Source organism: Periplaneta americana, chromosome 13 (assembly GCF_040183065.1).
Source record: "Periplaneta americana isolate PAMFEO1 chromosome 13, P.americana_PAMFEO1_priV1, whole genome shotgun sequence".
Taxonomy (NCBI): domain Eukaryota; kingdom Metazoa; phylum Arthropoda; class Insecta; order Blattodea; family Blattidae; genus Periplaneta; species Periplaneta americana.
This window is the reverse complement of record NC_091129.1, coordinates 127,751,664-127,770,314: the sequence shown is the minus strand read 5'-3', so window position 1 is coordinate 127,770,314 and position 18,651 is coordinate 127,751,664. Positions and strand designations below refer to the sequence as shown.

General features: G+C 38.4%; 1 protein-coding gene across 3 annotated transcripts in view; it reads right to left on the bottom strand.

Moving 5' to 3' along the window:
- LOC138712412 (SLIT-ROBO Rho GTPase-activating protein 1-like) overlaps positions 1-18,651 on the bottom strand; it is a 595,908-nt gene that overhangs the window by 206,324 nt on the left and 370,933 nt on the right. The window lies entirely within an intron of this gene.

Below are 18,651 nucleotides of genomic sequence, written 5' to 3'. Positions count from 1 at the left end.
CATCAAAACGAGGGAAATCACGTTACAGTTACTTACTTAACTGAGCTCTTTTCTTTAAATTATTTTAAACATTTCTATAATATTACGTATACCTCCAATTCTGTACAGCATATATTTTCAGGAAAGACCCTAATAGCCTCACAATAGAACTTTACAGAGGTGCCAACAGAAACGAGTGGGGAAAACCAGGATGCAACATAACCACTCGGACGGACGCGAACGGTAGCTATGTGCGCTATAACTCGTGCGATTCCTTGCGCATTACCGTAATAGCTTATTGGATATTGGACATATTGAGAAAGAGACTCAATAAACACCTAAAAATGCCATTGAATTAGGTTAATGGACATATTAAATACGAAAAAAGATCCTGCCAGGACTCGATCCCGAGTCTTTACACTGTCTTCCAGTGTAGCTATACATCCACTTAGTGACGTGCTGTAACGTTCATTGTTTTTATCATTCTAAAGATGTGGCGTTCGTTTTTTTCATTTTCGAAAAACGATTTTGAAAAAAAAAATTAATTAATACTGCAAAGTAACAATGGAGTTTAATTATAAAGAAATCTTTCGCACATACTGCATCCCGATTCTCATATCTTTCACGCTAATGCTTTATTAAGTCAGCAAACGGACACGTTATATGGCCGCAACTTGCAGAAGTGTTGCGAACAGACTCCTTTGAAGCTGGCATGCGCGATTTTAATTCTTCGATTTAGAAATATTCTAGCCTCGCAATCTGTATGCCTGTCATTTTACTCAGTCTATGCACACACAGGTGCGTGAATACATATACCTCTGCGGTGGCCGAGTGGCTAGACCTCCAGCATGTCACACATACGGCCCGGGTTCGAGTTCCGATCAGGCTGCGATTTTTCATCGAAAAATCCATAGTGACGGACAAAGTTGCAGTTCTCCCGTTTTTCCCCATATTAGGCATCTACATATTCCGCAACCATTTTTCATTTCGTCATCATTCCATAGCATTTCCCGATCACCGGTTGGCGACGCACGGAGGGTGCTCGCCTAGGGAGGAGGGGGGTTGCCTGCTCGAAACCTGGGTACGCAGCGAACCTTAGTGTAGTCAGTCGGTGTGCGTTTGGGAATGCGTCTAGCTTTAGGGTTAACAGGTCACAGTGTTTGCTTACTTACTTATGGCTTTTAAGGAATTCGGAAGTTCATTGTCGCCCTCACATAAGCCTGCCATCGGTTCCTATCCTGAGCAAGATTAATCCAGTCCCTACCATCATATCCCACCTCCCTCAAATCCATTTCAATATTATCTTCCCATCTACGTCTCGGCATCCCCAAAAGTCTTATTCCCTCCGGCTTCCCAACTAATACTTTATATGCATTTCTGGATTCGCCCATACGTGCTGCCTCCCGTAAATTTCATTCCATTCTATAGAGAGGCTGTTGGTAACGGATCCAACATACAGGCTTCACTCTGTTTTCCTGTTGATGAAGTCGATCAAAACGCTCACTATTTCTGCGTGTATGACACGGTGCAAAACATCTAAAAGTCTCGCACTACAATTCATTAATACGTTATGTAACCCAAATATAAAGCGCAAGGCGCGAGAAATTTCGGATCTTCTTTTCCACCCCTTAAGCCGACTATGACCCGGGCAGCCAACCTCAGCTAAGCACATGATGACCCCTCTTCCCCAGGGAGAATTCCCCTTTATGCATAAGTTCTCAGACAAGATAATACTCGACGGAGGCAGTCCGTACTCTCTGCTCCAAGAGGATGTTACTCTGGAGACCACTCCCACTTAGGTCATTCAGGTCATATCCTTTCCACAATGGGAGCTTAAAATACACGCATGAACTTTACTCCCCAGAAAATCTGCATGAAGTTTGTAACATATCTGAATGTTCTGGCATGATTTTCCCTTAAAAAGTTCTTTTGGGTTTAAATGAACAAATTCATTCTACCAACGTAATTAATTCCGAAACAAAGGGGACTACTATGGGACTATGCAGCCATTACGGAACTTCCTCCACATAATTTAATGATGGTGCTTATAAAGTTTAGGACCTTTTGTGCCTTAGGCTCTTTAAACTAATAGTTTATGAAGTATCTACTTGTTCAATGAAAATTTAGGCCTATAAATTAATTCGAAGCACTTCGTCACACATTAAACATTTTGTGTACAAATTTCAGACCTTATACCAAGGTATCCACTGGATTTATGACTAATACAGCCTATACAATGTAGGCCTAGTTTCACATACAACTCAAAAGAGTTTCATTAAATTAAATTATGTTTTATGCTCGACCATGCCGAAATGTAGTAATTATACACCTGGTAGCAGTCCTTTAATGCATGTCATTGAAGTTCAGGTTTTCGATTATTCTCGGATATGCAATCGAAAGACGAGGGAAACGTCACGGAGGCTGGAAATCCAATACTGTCGCAGAAGGTTACGTTCTGTTACTATTATAATTAGCGTTCATTGTAAATAATATTCAAATAAATTCAATTTGTCATCTCGTTTTTCAATTCTAAATCAATTTCCAGGTTATACATTCTCTGCATTACATCAAGGTCAATGACATTATTGTTCCTCGGAAAAAATCAATACTTTCGCGTCTGCGCACATCTCACAATTTCGAGCTATGAACAAGGTCACTTCCGATCTTCTGTCAGATACAAATATAATGAATATTTCTGAATAATTTCAAGTTAGAAATATGGTCGAACATAAAAAGTCGTATGAAACTTGCCTATAATCGTAATTAAGATGCTCGTATGAAAATTATGAAACTCGCTTGCGCTCGTTTCATAAACAAACATATTTGCGTCTTAATTACTATCATTATAGGCTCATTGCATAATGTACTATTATTTAACAACGCTCGCAACTGCCGAGGTTATATCAGCGTCGCCCGTGTGCCAGAATTTTGTACCGCAGGAGTTCTTTTACATGCCAGTAAATTTACCGACATAAGCTTGTCTCATTTAAGCACACTTAAATCCAACGACCTGGGTCGGGGTTGAACCCGTAACCCCGGGCACAGACCGACAAAAAAAGAGTTTCATATTACTGTATTGGTATTGAAATTATGGCTCTGAAATGTACATCATGACTGGTTTCACAGCTTTATACACGTTTCGTAGAATCATGGTCGCGGGTTCGAATCCCGCCAAGGATATTGTCGTCCGTTACTAATGTTACTACTAGACTACTCTTTGTTGTCCTAGGTAGATACAAGTGTCGTGTTTTCCGGAATTATTGCATGTGCACGTCTAGATTTAGTTTTATCAGCGCTGTATCAACAGAGCTGTTAACTAGCATTCATGAAATTGGAAATTTCTTAGTTGATTATTTAACGACGCTGTATCAACTACTATGTTATTTAGTGTCGATTGGAATGGCGAGATGAAGCCGAGGATTCGCCATAAATTGCCTCAGGGTTGGGGAAAACCTCGGAAAAAACCCAACCAGGTAAATACTCCCAGTGTCAATCGAACCCACACCTGAGCGCAATTCCGGATCAGCAGACAAATGCCTTAGACGACTGAGCTACGCCGGTAGCTGAAATTTGAGATTGCCAGATGATATTCTGAAGTGATGATCCCTAGGATTCGCCATACGATTACCTGAAAATGGCCTTACAGTTTAGGAAAACGTTGAGAAAAACTAACTCAGGTACCATTGGTTATTAATGGAGAAAAATTCGCTCTGGCGCCAGGGATCGAACCTAGGACCCCCATTTCTACACACTGGGCTCTAACCACTGAGCTAAGTCCGTTTCTTTTGAGACATGTCGTTAAATAACACAATAAGGAACACTAAATACCTATTATAAAGGACTGCAAAGTAAAAAAAGAAAAACATACAGCTGTGACCGGACCGACCGACGTTTAACATGTGGTGCAAAACCAAGAGAGGACGAATGGATTCCAAGCAGATGTTGCAAAGTACGAAAAAATGAAGACCCTAAGGAAATCTGTTACGAAAACATACACTGAAGAGGAGACCAAGGAAAACTTGTTGGCAGTATGACATCCAAAGAGTATGGGAGAAGGGAACTGACACAATACATAATATAAGAGTACATATCTCGTATGACGAGAAGGCGGTTTGTACACACGGCGACGTTCCGAATGAGAAAGAGGAATTCAGAAGACGTGGACAAGACAAGACGTAGGCATTACGTTATGAAGAAACTGAGTAAGATGATGAATAGGAGGAGAAGGAAAAGAAAAAGAAGTCGAGTTTTAATAAGATTTCACCGGTACTTTCTTTCTTTATTTCTTGATCATGTTTCACTTCCTCCTCTGATGCTAACTACAATACAGTGCGATAGGGGAATGTACAGTACATCTTCGGACCAATATTGGGCTAAACAGGCACCCATTACGAGCCTCTATAGCCATGTGGTCAGCACGGCATAGGACAATCGTTAATAATATAGACAACAATAAAAAGGGACAAACACCCAGTTCCGTGGATAGATAATTGTTCCAATGATCACACTGAGAGTTGAACCACGGATCGCTTATGTCACATTACGTTTGATTAAATCAGATTATTTGGTGTGAATATGAAATAACTTACAAACAATAGCGCTCTGCAGAATGCCGTAAATTCAGAAACATCGAAGTCTCGGAGATAACTATCGGAAGAATGCGGAACCTATCTGTTGGATTCGTTACCTAAAGCCTTGGTTTTTCTGAACCGACACATGCGATGTGCGAGGCCGGGCCTCACACAAATCCGGACTACACGAGAGACAGTGAGTGGTTTCTATGGCTGCAGGTACGCAGACCTCGCATCTCGCAGTTATAGAAACCACTCACTGTCTCTCGTGTAGTCCGGATTTGTGAGAGGCGGGCCTCGCATCTCGCACGTAGCATGCGTCGCGTCGGTTCAGAAAAACCAAGGCTTAATAAGAGTACTGAAGAACAGTTCTCGGTAATGGAGCCTGATTCTCTCCATCGTTTGCTTCCCTGGCGAATAAGTCAATCTTTCTTCCCTTTATTTATCTATTTTACTTCCCTATGGTACCAACTTACAGACCTATATGGCGTAAGGGAGAGGGAGAGATGGTAAGCCAATAGGTTATAAGCTTCGATATTTCTAAATCCATGACACTGCCACAAACCAAGATCTCGCAAAGTGTTTGACACAGTGAAAGTATTACATAATAGGTAAGTAACGGTGATCTATTTCGTTACATTGGAAGAACTTACGGCTACAGAGAATGACGAATCCGAAATCGACCAAATCCTCGAATTCTGGACACGAAGCATTAAGCATGGAGAGTTTTTTCCGTCATTAATTGTGTTTTATTATTCCTATTTTAGCTTAAAGGTTATATAATTAATTCTGCAGTGAAGGTTGCTTTTATTTCGATTCACATGTCCGTTCTGACTATGCAATGAAAACATACAGTATCTGTCTTTTTATTATATATATATATATATATATATATATATATATATATATATATAAGGAGCAATTCTTTCAAAAGTAATAGCTACATTTCTCCATAACAATTATTCGTTTTATTGCATGATTTGATAAAATTGCTATTAGGACAAATTTTTAGCTTATTCATCACTTCAGCATAGAGGTAATAATATTGGTCCATGGGTCAGAGATAAGGCCTTTAAAGATCTAATCGATGCAAGTAAACCTATACTTCGACTGAATTCAGACTTACAGTTTAGGACAATACTGTCAAATCATAACACGCGCTCATTAATTTGTATTTGTGTGAATTTAGCTCAGATGTCATTACCAACAAAACAGCTACCTGTCAATATTTTCACACTGCAATCGGCAGAAAGAGGGAGTGAGGAACTGATACAAAAAGAGAGCACACCACATTTATACTTTATCAATAATAGCGTGGAAATTGCAATATACGCTACATATTGTAAACCATCACTTTCTAAGTAAGTTGTGTGCACATGGATTAACGGTATAGGGATGGGAACTGTTTTTTCAGAACTGCAAAATATGGCGGGGATGAAGATTAATGCGTTAGTGCGTTAATCATAACTCAGAATGCGAGACGTGGACCAGTGACTGGAAGAGAGAACAAACGTTATCCTATGCGCATATCAAGGTTATAGTTCATGTTTTGCTTTCCCAGCTATAGTGGAAAACAATTCCCAATGTCAGCGATCTCTGAATGCGACTGAACACACTGTAGCTAACCCCCTCCCGCCCACACTGATAAGGCTCCCCCGGGGCGGCCTACACACTCGCTGCGGGTTATCAGCTCCACGACCCACGATGCCGGCCGGCTGCCACAGTTTTCCTACATCCGGTAATATAGTGCCAGGCTTCCAAATTAACATCTGCTACCAACACTATATTATCACGAGAATTATGGGGATCAGAAAGGAAGTGCCTGTGGGTGGTTCGCTTAATTGTATAACATTTAGGTTATTTTGACTGAATTTTAAGCACGTATGCACGAAGAAGAGTTCCAGTCTAGGGCGGCCCTTATCTCTCTGCACAGACTCGCGGATATTAAGATATTTAAGAGGTAAGTAAATAACTTCATCCATTAATTACAAAAATTGTCAAAGTTAGTATTCTAACTTTCACAAACGAACGGGAGATATAGGAGACTTGCGAGAAGAGAGATTATTATTATTATTATTATTATTATTATTATTATTATTATTATTATTATTACGAAACTCCATAGGCCCTATATTTATTATTAAACTACCTCTAGAGACTGCTCAGCAACTGGAAATGAGTGCTGGCTTATGTGAGAAGGATCTAGGCCTAATATTATGTTAAGGATTCGTCCCTTAAGGTATTCATAACCCTTTTAAATAAAAATCTTCAGCTATTGACCAATCCTTTTCAATAAGTGTTTTGTGAGAGGAAATTAATAAACAATATTAGGCAAACAGCACAAAAAATTATTTTATAAAATGAATTTACATTTTTTTAATTCTAACTTCTTAATGAATTATTTTAAACTGATTTTCTTTGATTCAGAACATTCCTCAGTATGTGTTGAATGTTTGGAATCTCAGAAAGTTATATACTATAAGTTACATTTTGAAATTTGAATTTTCTTCTTCTTCTTCTTCTTCTTCTTTTAGCGAGGGTGAATTTTTAAAAATATTTATTAATTTCACAAAAAGTTTGGTTATGCAGTTTTCTAAATTTTCTTTGATTCAGAACACAGAGTATTTAATTTTCTTTAATTTGATATATGACACAGTGATTTAAGATGCTGTTTGATGTGTGTTATTATTTTTTGAAATTTAACAACTGCATAAAAATCAATAAATTAAAAAACGAGAAACAAACTTTGCATAGATAAAGAGCATTACTACTTCCTGTTATAATAATGCTAGTAATGGAAAATTGAAGCAAGATATCATATAGGCTATACTTACTTACTGGCTTTTAAGGAACCCGGAGGTTCATTGCCGCCCTCACATAAGCCCGCCATCGGTCCCTAACCTGTGCAAGATTAATCCATTCTCTATCATCATATCCCACCTCCCTTAAATCCATTTTAATATTATCTTCCCATCTACGTCTCGGCCTCCTTAGACCGTCTTTTTCCCTCTGGCCTCCCAACTAACACTCTATATGCATTTCTGGATTCGCCCATATGTGCTACATGCCCTGCCCATCTCAAACGTCTGGATTTAATTATGTCAGGTGAAGAATACAATGCGTGCAGTTCTGTGTCTTTGCTGTGGTCATGCCAGAGAATCAGTCCCATTCCGAGGCTTATTTGAAGGATTCGTAACAAGCTGTTTTTTACGGTGATGGGTTGTTAGTCATCATATAGGCTATTAACTAGGCCTATATATTTGTAAAGTAGAAATAACAATCAGAAAATACGAAAACTGAAAAAAAACTAACTTTTTACAAAAACAGTCATTTAAGGGGTCATGAATACCTTAAAAGAATTATCACTGAAGACCTTCCACATTGTCTAAGCACATATAGCTTACTTTAGTGGTTCTCAAACTCATTTGGACTACGAACACCCTTTCCATAGATCAGTATTTTCGCGGATCCCTTCAAAGTTGTCAATGGAATGATGGGGTTAATACATATTAAGTGAATATGAGTAGTGATATATATTTGCTATATTTTCAAAAACTGAATCAATTTTGATTGTATATTTGAATTAAACGCAATGTAGATAATAAATATAATATTTCCCTGAAAAAAGTAAGCCTTCATTGATATATCACAGCACAGTTGATATTAAATATAGTAAAGCAAAACAATACTCTACTTTCAATATTTTCATTTCATAATATTCTTATACTGAAAAAGCAATCAAGTATATTTTCGAAAGTTTAATTACTTCAATGAGAATGATGAAACTGTTTTTTTTAATCGATGATCTTTAATCTCAAACCTGACGCTGCATTTACTCTGTTTCTTTTAACAGTTTTGATACACGAAAGAGTAGAAAACGCTAGCTCACACAAGTTGTGGATGACACTGTCAGTAAATGTTTTAAGGTTCGTTCTGAGAGTTCTTTATGTTCTGCATGAACTTCCAGCCAAAAATAAAAAAAAAAAAAGAGGACAATCCTTAAAAGTTTTTCCAAGCAGTGTTACACAATAACCAAACAATCAGGTCTTCCTCCTTTTCCGTGAGATTATGAGTATCCATACTGATAAAGGGATTTTGAATGCACATATTGTTAGCATTAGGAACAGGAAAATAATCTCTGAGTTCATCTTGATATTATGATGAGTTTAAGCCAACGATCAACTATAGACAAAATATGTTGAATTAATGTCGAACGAATTTATAAGTTGTATCAACAACGGTCAATGGCCTTCAATTATTCACCACACAAAAAATCATCAAGTTAACACAGTGCAATAACAGAATAAGGCTGCCGATAACAATTGAACGAATTAAAAAGTTATACCAATTACAACCAATGCTATTGAGACATTATTGCCATATAAATAAATTAATTAAAATACTTCTGAAAGAAGAAAAATAAAAAAATAAAAACTTACAGGGCTATATCAAAATCGTTCTGAATTAAGAAAAAGATTTCTCTATCCAGAATTATCGCGTACCTCCAGAATGAGCTTAGGGGATCCCGAGGTTCCACGGACCCCACTTTGAGAATCACTGGGCTACTTAATTGCAAGTAGACCTACGGGAAAGAGTGATGTTAGAACTACTAGCAGTGCTTTGATTTCACTTCGTTACGCACAATTCATATTTCTTTTTGCAGGTTTTCCCGGCATCTATTTAAAAACCATACAAATATGAACTTTTTGAAGATTCTATAGCGGCGTCAGTGCGAAAGGAAAGTACGAAGATAGAAACGTAAGTCATAAGACGCATAAAATAAAACCTAGTTACCATTTTGATATTTGCAATGATGACAATAAAAAATATAAGTTGTGAATAAAGGCAAGCCTGCATTCTTATTTAAATTCAGCAACACCTTCAAACACCTACGTCTAAATTCCTGGACCTTAGAACCCCACCTTTCTCTACGAGTTAAGTTCGCTATTACAAAATGAAACCTACACTCACAGTTCCGCATAAACATTTTCTCATTAGAAATACTGTAACTTATATTTCGCACACCAAGAAACTCGAAACTTCCTCTTAAATTTCTGTAATCAAGTATAAAAGCACAGGTTGGCAGATTACTTTGTATGCACTCTGAGCAAAAACTTTTCCTTTCTAGAGTGGGAGATATTAAAAGTTTCCGAACTTGACATTTCCCCTCTGAAGTTATTTCTGATGTCAGAAATAACTCCCGTGGGAATAATTCAAGATGTCGCTTAGTATTCATGCCAAGTCGCTCGTTTGTAAGCCATACTGATGCAACAATTTTAAATCTAGATTTATCCTGTTTAGTAACAATTAATATTCGACATAGGCCTAGAACAACACCTCTTCACGCCTCTGACGAACAGAAACACTTTATTCCTTAGAATTTATTTCCGTGTTTCCGACAAGTATATATTAGTCACTTTAATAATTTTCGCTGTAAACGTTGGGAGTGATATTCAATTAACTCATGGTTACATGTATTGTGTGCAGAAATATCCTTTAACACTTCTGCTTCTGTCGCCTGACACTCAGTGACAAAAGAAACAAGTTTGGACTACTTAAATTTCAATATAGTTTATTAATATCTGGAAAAATATAAAGTCTACATCATTCAAATATACTTACTGTTGTCTCAAGCGATATTGTGCAATAAACCACTTTTCTAAAATCTTATTGAATACTGTTGCATCATATTACCTTCCAGGTCCTTATAAAAATAACGTATACCTATACAGGGCGTTAAAAAAAGTATCCAATATTTTATAAGGTGCTAGTACGCATCAAAACAAGAAAAAAAAAGTCTAATAACATGGGTCCTACAACACATACTTTCTGAGATCTGAACACTTGTTTATAGGAAGTGCTTAATGTGACGTCCACTCATGGCCAATGCATTCCTCTGCCCTTCGGCGTAAGGAATCACACATTCTTTGAAATTGACCTGGTTGTTCTTGATAACCAAGAGTATAGGGGGTTTAGATTTGAGGAACGGGCAGGCCAAGGTGTGGGGCATCCCCAATCAATCGAGCGGTCCTGAAATGTCAGCATCAGGTGTTAATGCTCATTGCGGAAAAAATGTGCTGGTGTGCCATCATGCATGAACCATATTTGTAGTCTTTGCTGACATGGGATACTCCAGCACGGTAGGCAATGCATTAATTAGAAAGTCTTGATAACGAGCCCCAGTTAATCTCTGTGGTAGCACGTATGCCCCTTAATCTATCGCCAAGAACGCCTGCCCATACGTTGATTGAAAATCGATACTGATGCCTATTTCTTCAAGTACATGGGAATTTTCATCAGCCCACACATGCTGATTACGAAAATTCACAACCCATCTCTGCTGAACCCACAACAAACATTTCTTTTCAGTATTCCTTGCGACATATCAGTATTCCATGCCAAGGGTGTCAACTACGGTATGATTATCTGGTAGCCTGCTGTATTGTAGGGTAGAAAAATGCATTGCCATAAATGGACATCACGTTGAACACCCCCTCAGAAAGTATGTGTCGTAGGACCGATGTTTATTAGAATTTTTTTCTTGTTTTGATGCATATTATCACATCCTAAAATATTGCATACTTTTTTTAACACCCTGTATTAAGTTACACATTAAAATAGCTCGCTTTTTGGTCACCGAGTGTATACAATTTATAGTTACAACCAACGTTTTTGTTAGAAGTTTACAGAGTGTAGTAATATAATATTCACCCATTCGGTCATAATCATGACCACTGTGGCGGTTCTAATGTACATAAACATTACAAAATAATATGTTCTGTTTAATATAAATATAACCCCCTTATGATTAAAATTCGTGTTCGGGAGACAGCAGAACCTATACTACGAAGAAACGAAAATAATAATATACTTAAAATGAAAAAATTCAAGAATTGTATTTAGTAAGAATTTATTAGCAAGAAGCCGGAATTAAAGTTTTGTAGGTTAACTTGATAACAAAATAGAGTAAACTGAGAATCAAATGAATTAAAATGAAGTACCGGTATCACAAATTTACAAGATAGGCCTATTTATTTAAAATATACAGCATGTTAAATGCAATATATTTATGCTAATTTAAATTACGTATTCTAAATATCTCCTATTTCTAATTTGGATTTATACGTTATAATTTTTAATACAGATACCGGTACTTCAAGATCATGTCATTATAAATGTTTAGTCAATAATAATTAAGGCTGTAATTTTTGCCAGCAGTTGTGATGCCTTTTGCCTTTCCAAATAAGATATATTTATTTCTACTTGTAAGGTTTTTCTTGTAGGAAGAATTTAATAATTTATATTTAACAATTTGTTTCAGTTGACTTGTTATAGATATCGCAATGCCTTCATGTTGTCCAGACTGTCCCAGCTACAGTGCCAGTACCTACGAAACTCCCAGCCAGTCGTAGACAGACAGCGCAGTGGATAGTTACGACAGATGAAAAATTCTCCAACCAGAAGATTAACCGTGAAAGGAATGTGCTTACTATTGCGGCATCTATTGGAGCGAAGTAGATAGATAATACTACCGTTATAACGTCAGTTTAAAACACATGCGCTCTCCTGCATATGTTATTTCCTGTATGGAGGGATTAAAAGACCAGAAAATTAACAGTGATCTAATTTTGTAACTAGGGTAGTATAAATATGTGTGTATCAGTGTTATCGTTTGTGCTTTGTGAGTTAGCCAATGGAGATGCATGTACCCACGTGTGTGGCCTTATGACATCAACATTCATTCACAGCTTAACCCCACTGCGTCTCATTCCCCTGAGACTTTCTCCTGGTCGGAGTACAGTAAAGAAACGCTAGCCTGTCCCCCACCCCAGCCCAATAGTCTGCTATCAGTTAACCTGTATCTCTCCGACTGGGACCTGAACTTCGAAGTCTACTTATCAGTTAACCTGTAACTCTTCGACTGGGACCTGAACTTCGAAGTCTAATTATCAGTTAACCTGTATCTCTTCGACTGGGACCAGAACTTCGAAGTCTACTTATCAGTTAACCTGTATCTCTTCGACTGGGACCAGAACTTCGAAGTCTACTTATCAGTTAACCTGTATCTCTTCGACTGGAGACCTGAACTTCGAAGTCTACTTATCAGTTAACCTGTATCTCTTCGACTGGGACCAGGACTTCGAAGTCTACTTATCAGTTAACCTGTATCTCTTCGACTGTGACCAGAACTTCGAAGTCTATTTATCAGTTAACCTGTATCTCTTCGACTGGGACCTGAACTTCGAAGTCTACTTATCAGTTAACCTGTATCTCTTCGACTGGGACCAGAACTTCGAAGTCTACTTATCAGTTAATCTGTATCTCTTCGACTGGGACCTGAACTTCGAAGTCTACTTATCAGTTAACCTGTATCTCTTCGACTGGAGACCTGAACTTCGAAGTCTACTTATCAGTTAACCTGTAGCCTATCTCTTCGACTGCGACCTGAACTTCGAAGTCTACTTATCAGTTAACCTGTATCTCTTCGACTGGGACCTGAACTTCGAAGTCTACTTATCAGTTAACCTGTATCTCTTCGACTGGAGACCTGAACTTCGAAGTCTACTTATCAGTTAACCTGTATCTCTTCGACTGGGACCAGAACTTCGAAGTCTACTTATCAGTTAACCTGTATCTCTTCGACTGGGACCAGAACTTCGAAGTCTACTTATCAGTTAACCTGTATCTCTTCGACTGGGACCAGAACTTCGAAGTCTACTTATCAGTTAACCTGTATCTCTTCGACTGGGACCTGAATTTCGAAGTCTACTTATCAGTTAACCTGTATCTCTTCGACTGGAGACCTGAATTTCGAAGTCTACTAATCAGTTAACCTGTATCTCTTGGACTGCGACCTGAACTTCGAAGTCTACTTATCAGTTATCACAGACAGTAGCGTTAAAATGTAACATTCTAAAGAGCAATAACGGTGAATGAGAAACGATGTAAAAATCACACATACACGCACGCACACAAATCAATGAAAAAATTGAAATGAGGCGCGACTTAGATGTATTGTAACAATTCATTGTTTCATGTAATGGCAGATAGGCTATACGTCCACCCTTCCTGTGGGAGGGGATTCAGTCCACCCTCGTCTGGTATATTCTGTCCAGTCAAACCCATCCCAGATAGTAGATAACATCCATGTGACATCGGCACAATGTCCTGCATGACAGCCGCAGCCGCAGCCAATTCCTTCCAGTTCCACCCAGATGCGAACTGGACGCGCACATCCACACAATCTGTGTATTTTCAGCCAGGGTGTGCTGGCTTCCTGTCGGAGACAAGGGAAGTAATAAACGTGCTCATCTATTTGTAGAGCTGTTGTTTTTTGGGAGATGGGGAAGGCGAGGATGAAATGCTGACAATATGGTACAGATCTACAAATATATTCTCTCCAAACATCAACTGAGACTAAATGTAAGATTAGTTACATAAGTCAGTCGTCAGTAAGACACGCCATTAAATTATTAGTAATTGAGTTGAGTTAATCATGTGACACAGAATTTAATGATGTGTTGACAGTAATGAGACGAGACAGTACATCGCCGACTGGTGATCGGAGAAATGCTGAAGAATACGGACGGAATGATGTTAATGTCTACACTCTGGAAACCGGGAGAAAAACAAATCCATCTGCGACCTCGTGCGCCACAGGAGTCACTATGGATTTTTCATTCCGAAATCTGATCGGTATTCGAACCTGAACTGTCTGCGTGAGAAGCTGATGGTCTAAACCATGTAGTCACCGCGAAGTTCTGTTTGTTATGTTTTTTTTTATTATTTAACGACGCTCGCAACTGCAGAGGTTATATCAGCGTCGCCGGATGTGCCGGAATTTTGTCCCGCAGGAGTTCTTTTACATGCCAGTAAATCTACTGACATGAGCCTGTCGCATTTAAGCACACTTAAATGCCAGGATCGAACCCGCAACCTTGGGCATAGAAGGCCAGCGCTATACCAATTCGTCAACTAGATCGACAGTTCTCTTTAAAGTTACCGTGGATATAAAGGGTGGAAGTGAAATAACCCTGCAGATTTAAAAGGACGATAGGGTACACTTAAATGAATAGAAAACCTGTATTACGTTTTGTGATTAAATGCACAGTTAATTATAAAATTAAATTGGAAGTTTCAGCGGTCTGGGAACAACGCCGCTAACATACTCCTCTTTCTTCTCGTAATACAGATGCAAGAAGTCAACGAACTCAGACCTGTCTGCTAAGGTGAACTACCCTCACCACCCTTTCTGGCTACAACGTTGCAATTTGATCACACCGTTCAGTGGCTTCAGTGGAAGATGTAGAGAAATTAGTTTTTCTTTATCCTTTAATTGTAAAACAAACTATATTTAAAGAAGTTCCCATGAAACTCTCACAGTAGATACACGCTTGCCTTGATGAATTCTGGAGCGTATATCTGCAACACTTCGGTGTTTTTCAACCATTCTTTTGCATAGGGTAAAGGTTGGTAATATTGTTATACTAATAATATTATGATAGTACTTTTTGAGAATTTTTTACAATTTTACTGAGCGACAGAAGGCCGGTTTTGTGCAGAAACTTGTCCACGAACATTCCCTTAATACGTTGACGCAAAAAACCGAGCTCCCTCTCGCCCAGTAAAATTGTAAAAAATTCTCAAAAAGAACTATCATAAATCATTAGTATCACAACGTTACCAACCTTTACCCTATCGTTCCGTATTCCAATGTTGTAAAGGTGAACCGTTTATGTTTATGAACATCAAAGAAGAAATATTTTCTATTATTTATTTGGTTACAGTGCGTTACAATGTTGAATGACAGCATTGACCTCCAGTCATACATCACTCACTTATCAACATACAATTTTATAGGTCTATATAATGCATAGGTAAATAATTCTACTTACACTACATACACACATTTTAACATTTATTTTACATTTCTTTTAACTTGTTTATATCCCTGATTCGATTTTATCGCATTTTCCAAAAATATGTTCCTACGAGAAGTTATATCAGGAACAGCAAGAAATGATCTAAGATCAGTATAGATCTGCGTGTACAAAACTTAGCCACCCACACTCCGTATGAGCAAAATTTTCTCTTTCCAATAATAATAATAATAATAATAATAATAATAATAATAGCAATAACAATAATAATAATTCGTGGCGTTACAGGCCGTGAAGGGCCTAGACCGACCAGCCGGCTGCTGGCCTCACGCCCACATGCCGAAGCAGAGGTGGACGATCATCCAACCAGAATGGAGGTATCGTGTGGTTAGCACGATGATCCCCCCAGCCGTTATAGCTGGTATTCGCAACCGGATTTCGCTAACTATCGTAGCTCCCCAAGTGCATCACGATGCTGGGTGGGCACTGGTCCCATACACTGGCCAAAATTTCATGAGAAAATTTCTTCCCCCATGAGGACTCGAACCAGCGCGCATTCAGTAATGCGAGTCCTAGGCATCTCTTTCCCATACACTGCATTAAAAAAATTTAGGTTCTCATATGCCTCATGGTTCCTTATGATCCCCATGACAGCATTGGTTGAGTTATGGATCCATTTAAAATTAGAACAATAATTTCAAACAGTCACCACCACCAATAGGCTTATCCACACCCTCTCATGAACACCATGAACGTCGTCATTATTATCAACACCACCACCACCACCTCGACGTTTTTGGTTATCTTACTCGGCACTGGACCCGAGATTAACGGATTCAGACATGGCCGAGAGCGATAGATTTTTAACACCATGGTTTCATTAGGTTGGAAGTAAAGTTGGAGGTTTCTTGACGTACATTTACGTCAAGTAAAATTAATCTGATGGAGAACTAAAAAATATTTTGCCCTGCCATTTCTCGTCACATCAACTTTGGAAGATAACACCACAAGGTCTATGTCAGCGTGGACTTCTTCCACCCACCACGGATAATCACGTGCACCGTTCCACAGTCATTATCACTGTTTTCCTCACAATCTATTTTCAGCTCAAGTGCATGCCATGTAAGATATGAAGCCCCTGACATGTACGCCTGAGTAAGGCCGACGCTATATGGGGCGATGATAAGACTATGATGATAAGATGGCAAAATGATGGCCAGGAAAAAGAGAGTACTGGAGAAAAATTGTCCAAACATTACATTTATCAACAGTAATCTCACTAGGGATTTTGATTTATCTAGAGAAAATCAAAACGCGAGTGGGATTTAATTGACTATTGCACGATTAGAAGAAAGTATATAAAGATTAGAAGTAACAAAGTACTCCAATACAATAAAATATTAATTGGCTTACGAAAATACAACTGTCTTCAAATGTAGGCCTATTACTGTACTATCTCAACATTACGCTAGATGGCAGTAGTGTTTTATGATTATGTTTTCTTGTTATCAGTTGTGCCAACTATGGAATCTTCATTGAACTCTGTGGACGGTTACTAGTCAAGAAGGTTTTATTGATTCAGTTTCACTTTTATTAAAACATTTGCATTCCACTTCAATCATCCGGATCCCAGTAATCAACGTCACTTGACAGATGATTTTCAATAAATCTTAGTATTAAACAATCTCTGATACGTGACTATCCATAATACCATATAGCAGAAGCTATAACAAACATAACCTAAATAATATAAACAAGTGTTAGAAAAGTTTTAATTAGGGATGATGAAATAAACAAGAAACGTTTTAATTAACGATGATGAAATAAAAAATAAACATGAATAATTTTAAAAGAAACAATTATTATTGAAAGTACAATTTTCAAATTTGAATGTTTTAGTGGTTGGTGGTTCAGTTGATGTTATATTGGACGTGTGCGTAAAAGAAGTGAACTCGTTGATGTACATGGTGTATCCCTCAACTTATTCAGGATTTCCGAATGGTGCTCTTCATATATGACCAGTGATTTTTATTAATTCTTGTTCTTGAATGCCAATGCGAGTCATATTTGAAAGTGTTTTGCATCGACTGGAGTGGTAATTTCTGTTTTTTGACGTCCAGACCAGTGCAGTTTGAAATGTTGGCAAACAAAGAAACAAATGCTAGGGTAGTGATAAAAATAAACAAATGCTAGGGACGCGATAAAATTAAACAAATGCTAGGGGCGCGATAAAATTGTACGATAAGCAGCCATGATTGGTTGAAAGACGTCCTTTCGTACCGTTTTATTGGTCAAAAGTAGTGTGACGTAGTAAAAGTGTAATAGTCAACTATAAATTTCACCTGTATTCACCAGGATATTAACCCGGGTCTCTCGGCGTGGAAAGCGGATGCTTAACTTTGCGGCTAATAGTGCGCTGATAGCAATGAATTTTCAGGAATTTACATAGACAATCCGAGGAATGCAGAATCGCTGTTTGTATGCGTGTGGAGGTCGGTGATACATCAAGTGGAGCTGGGAAGCACCGTCGAAAACAGGCAAAGCCACAAACGCCACCTGTGTGTATCAGCCAAGCCCTGCGTTGTTACTGCGACACCCACATCAGTGAGGGGGAGGTTTTCAACTGCTGATGCAAAGGGAGGAGCTAAATTATACGAAACACTACAACACTACACACTGCACATAATCGAGTTGAAGCGTATATTCTAGTTCAGATCACATTGCAGCAACTGCAACTGTAAAAACCAAAAGCCATTTTCATATTCATTCAATTTCGTGTAAAACCAGAACCATGAAGTTAAATCGGACGTTTAAACCTAGGGTAGACACAAGTGGAGCCCGTGCCATGTTTGAATTATTTCGAACCCCAAACCTTGTGGTAACAGCTGGCTGCGAGACACTACATTTGTCATATTTACACCCCGTACCGAGAGTACTATCACCCTCGCCTCTGCAGTGGATACTGTACTCCAACCACGAGAAAGTCTCCAGGGAATGAGACGGAGCGGGGTGATGCTGTGAATGAATGTTGATGTAAGATGTCATAAGGTCACACGTGGGTACTCGTATCTCTATTGGCTATCTCTCAAAGGACAAACGATAACACTGATACACACATATTTATACTACACTAGTTACAAAATTAGATCACGGTTAATTTCCTGGTCTTTTAATCACTCCATACAGGAAATAACATATGCAGGAGAGCGCATGATTTTTAA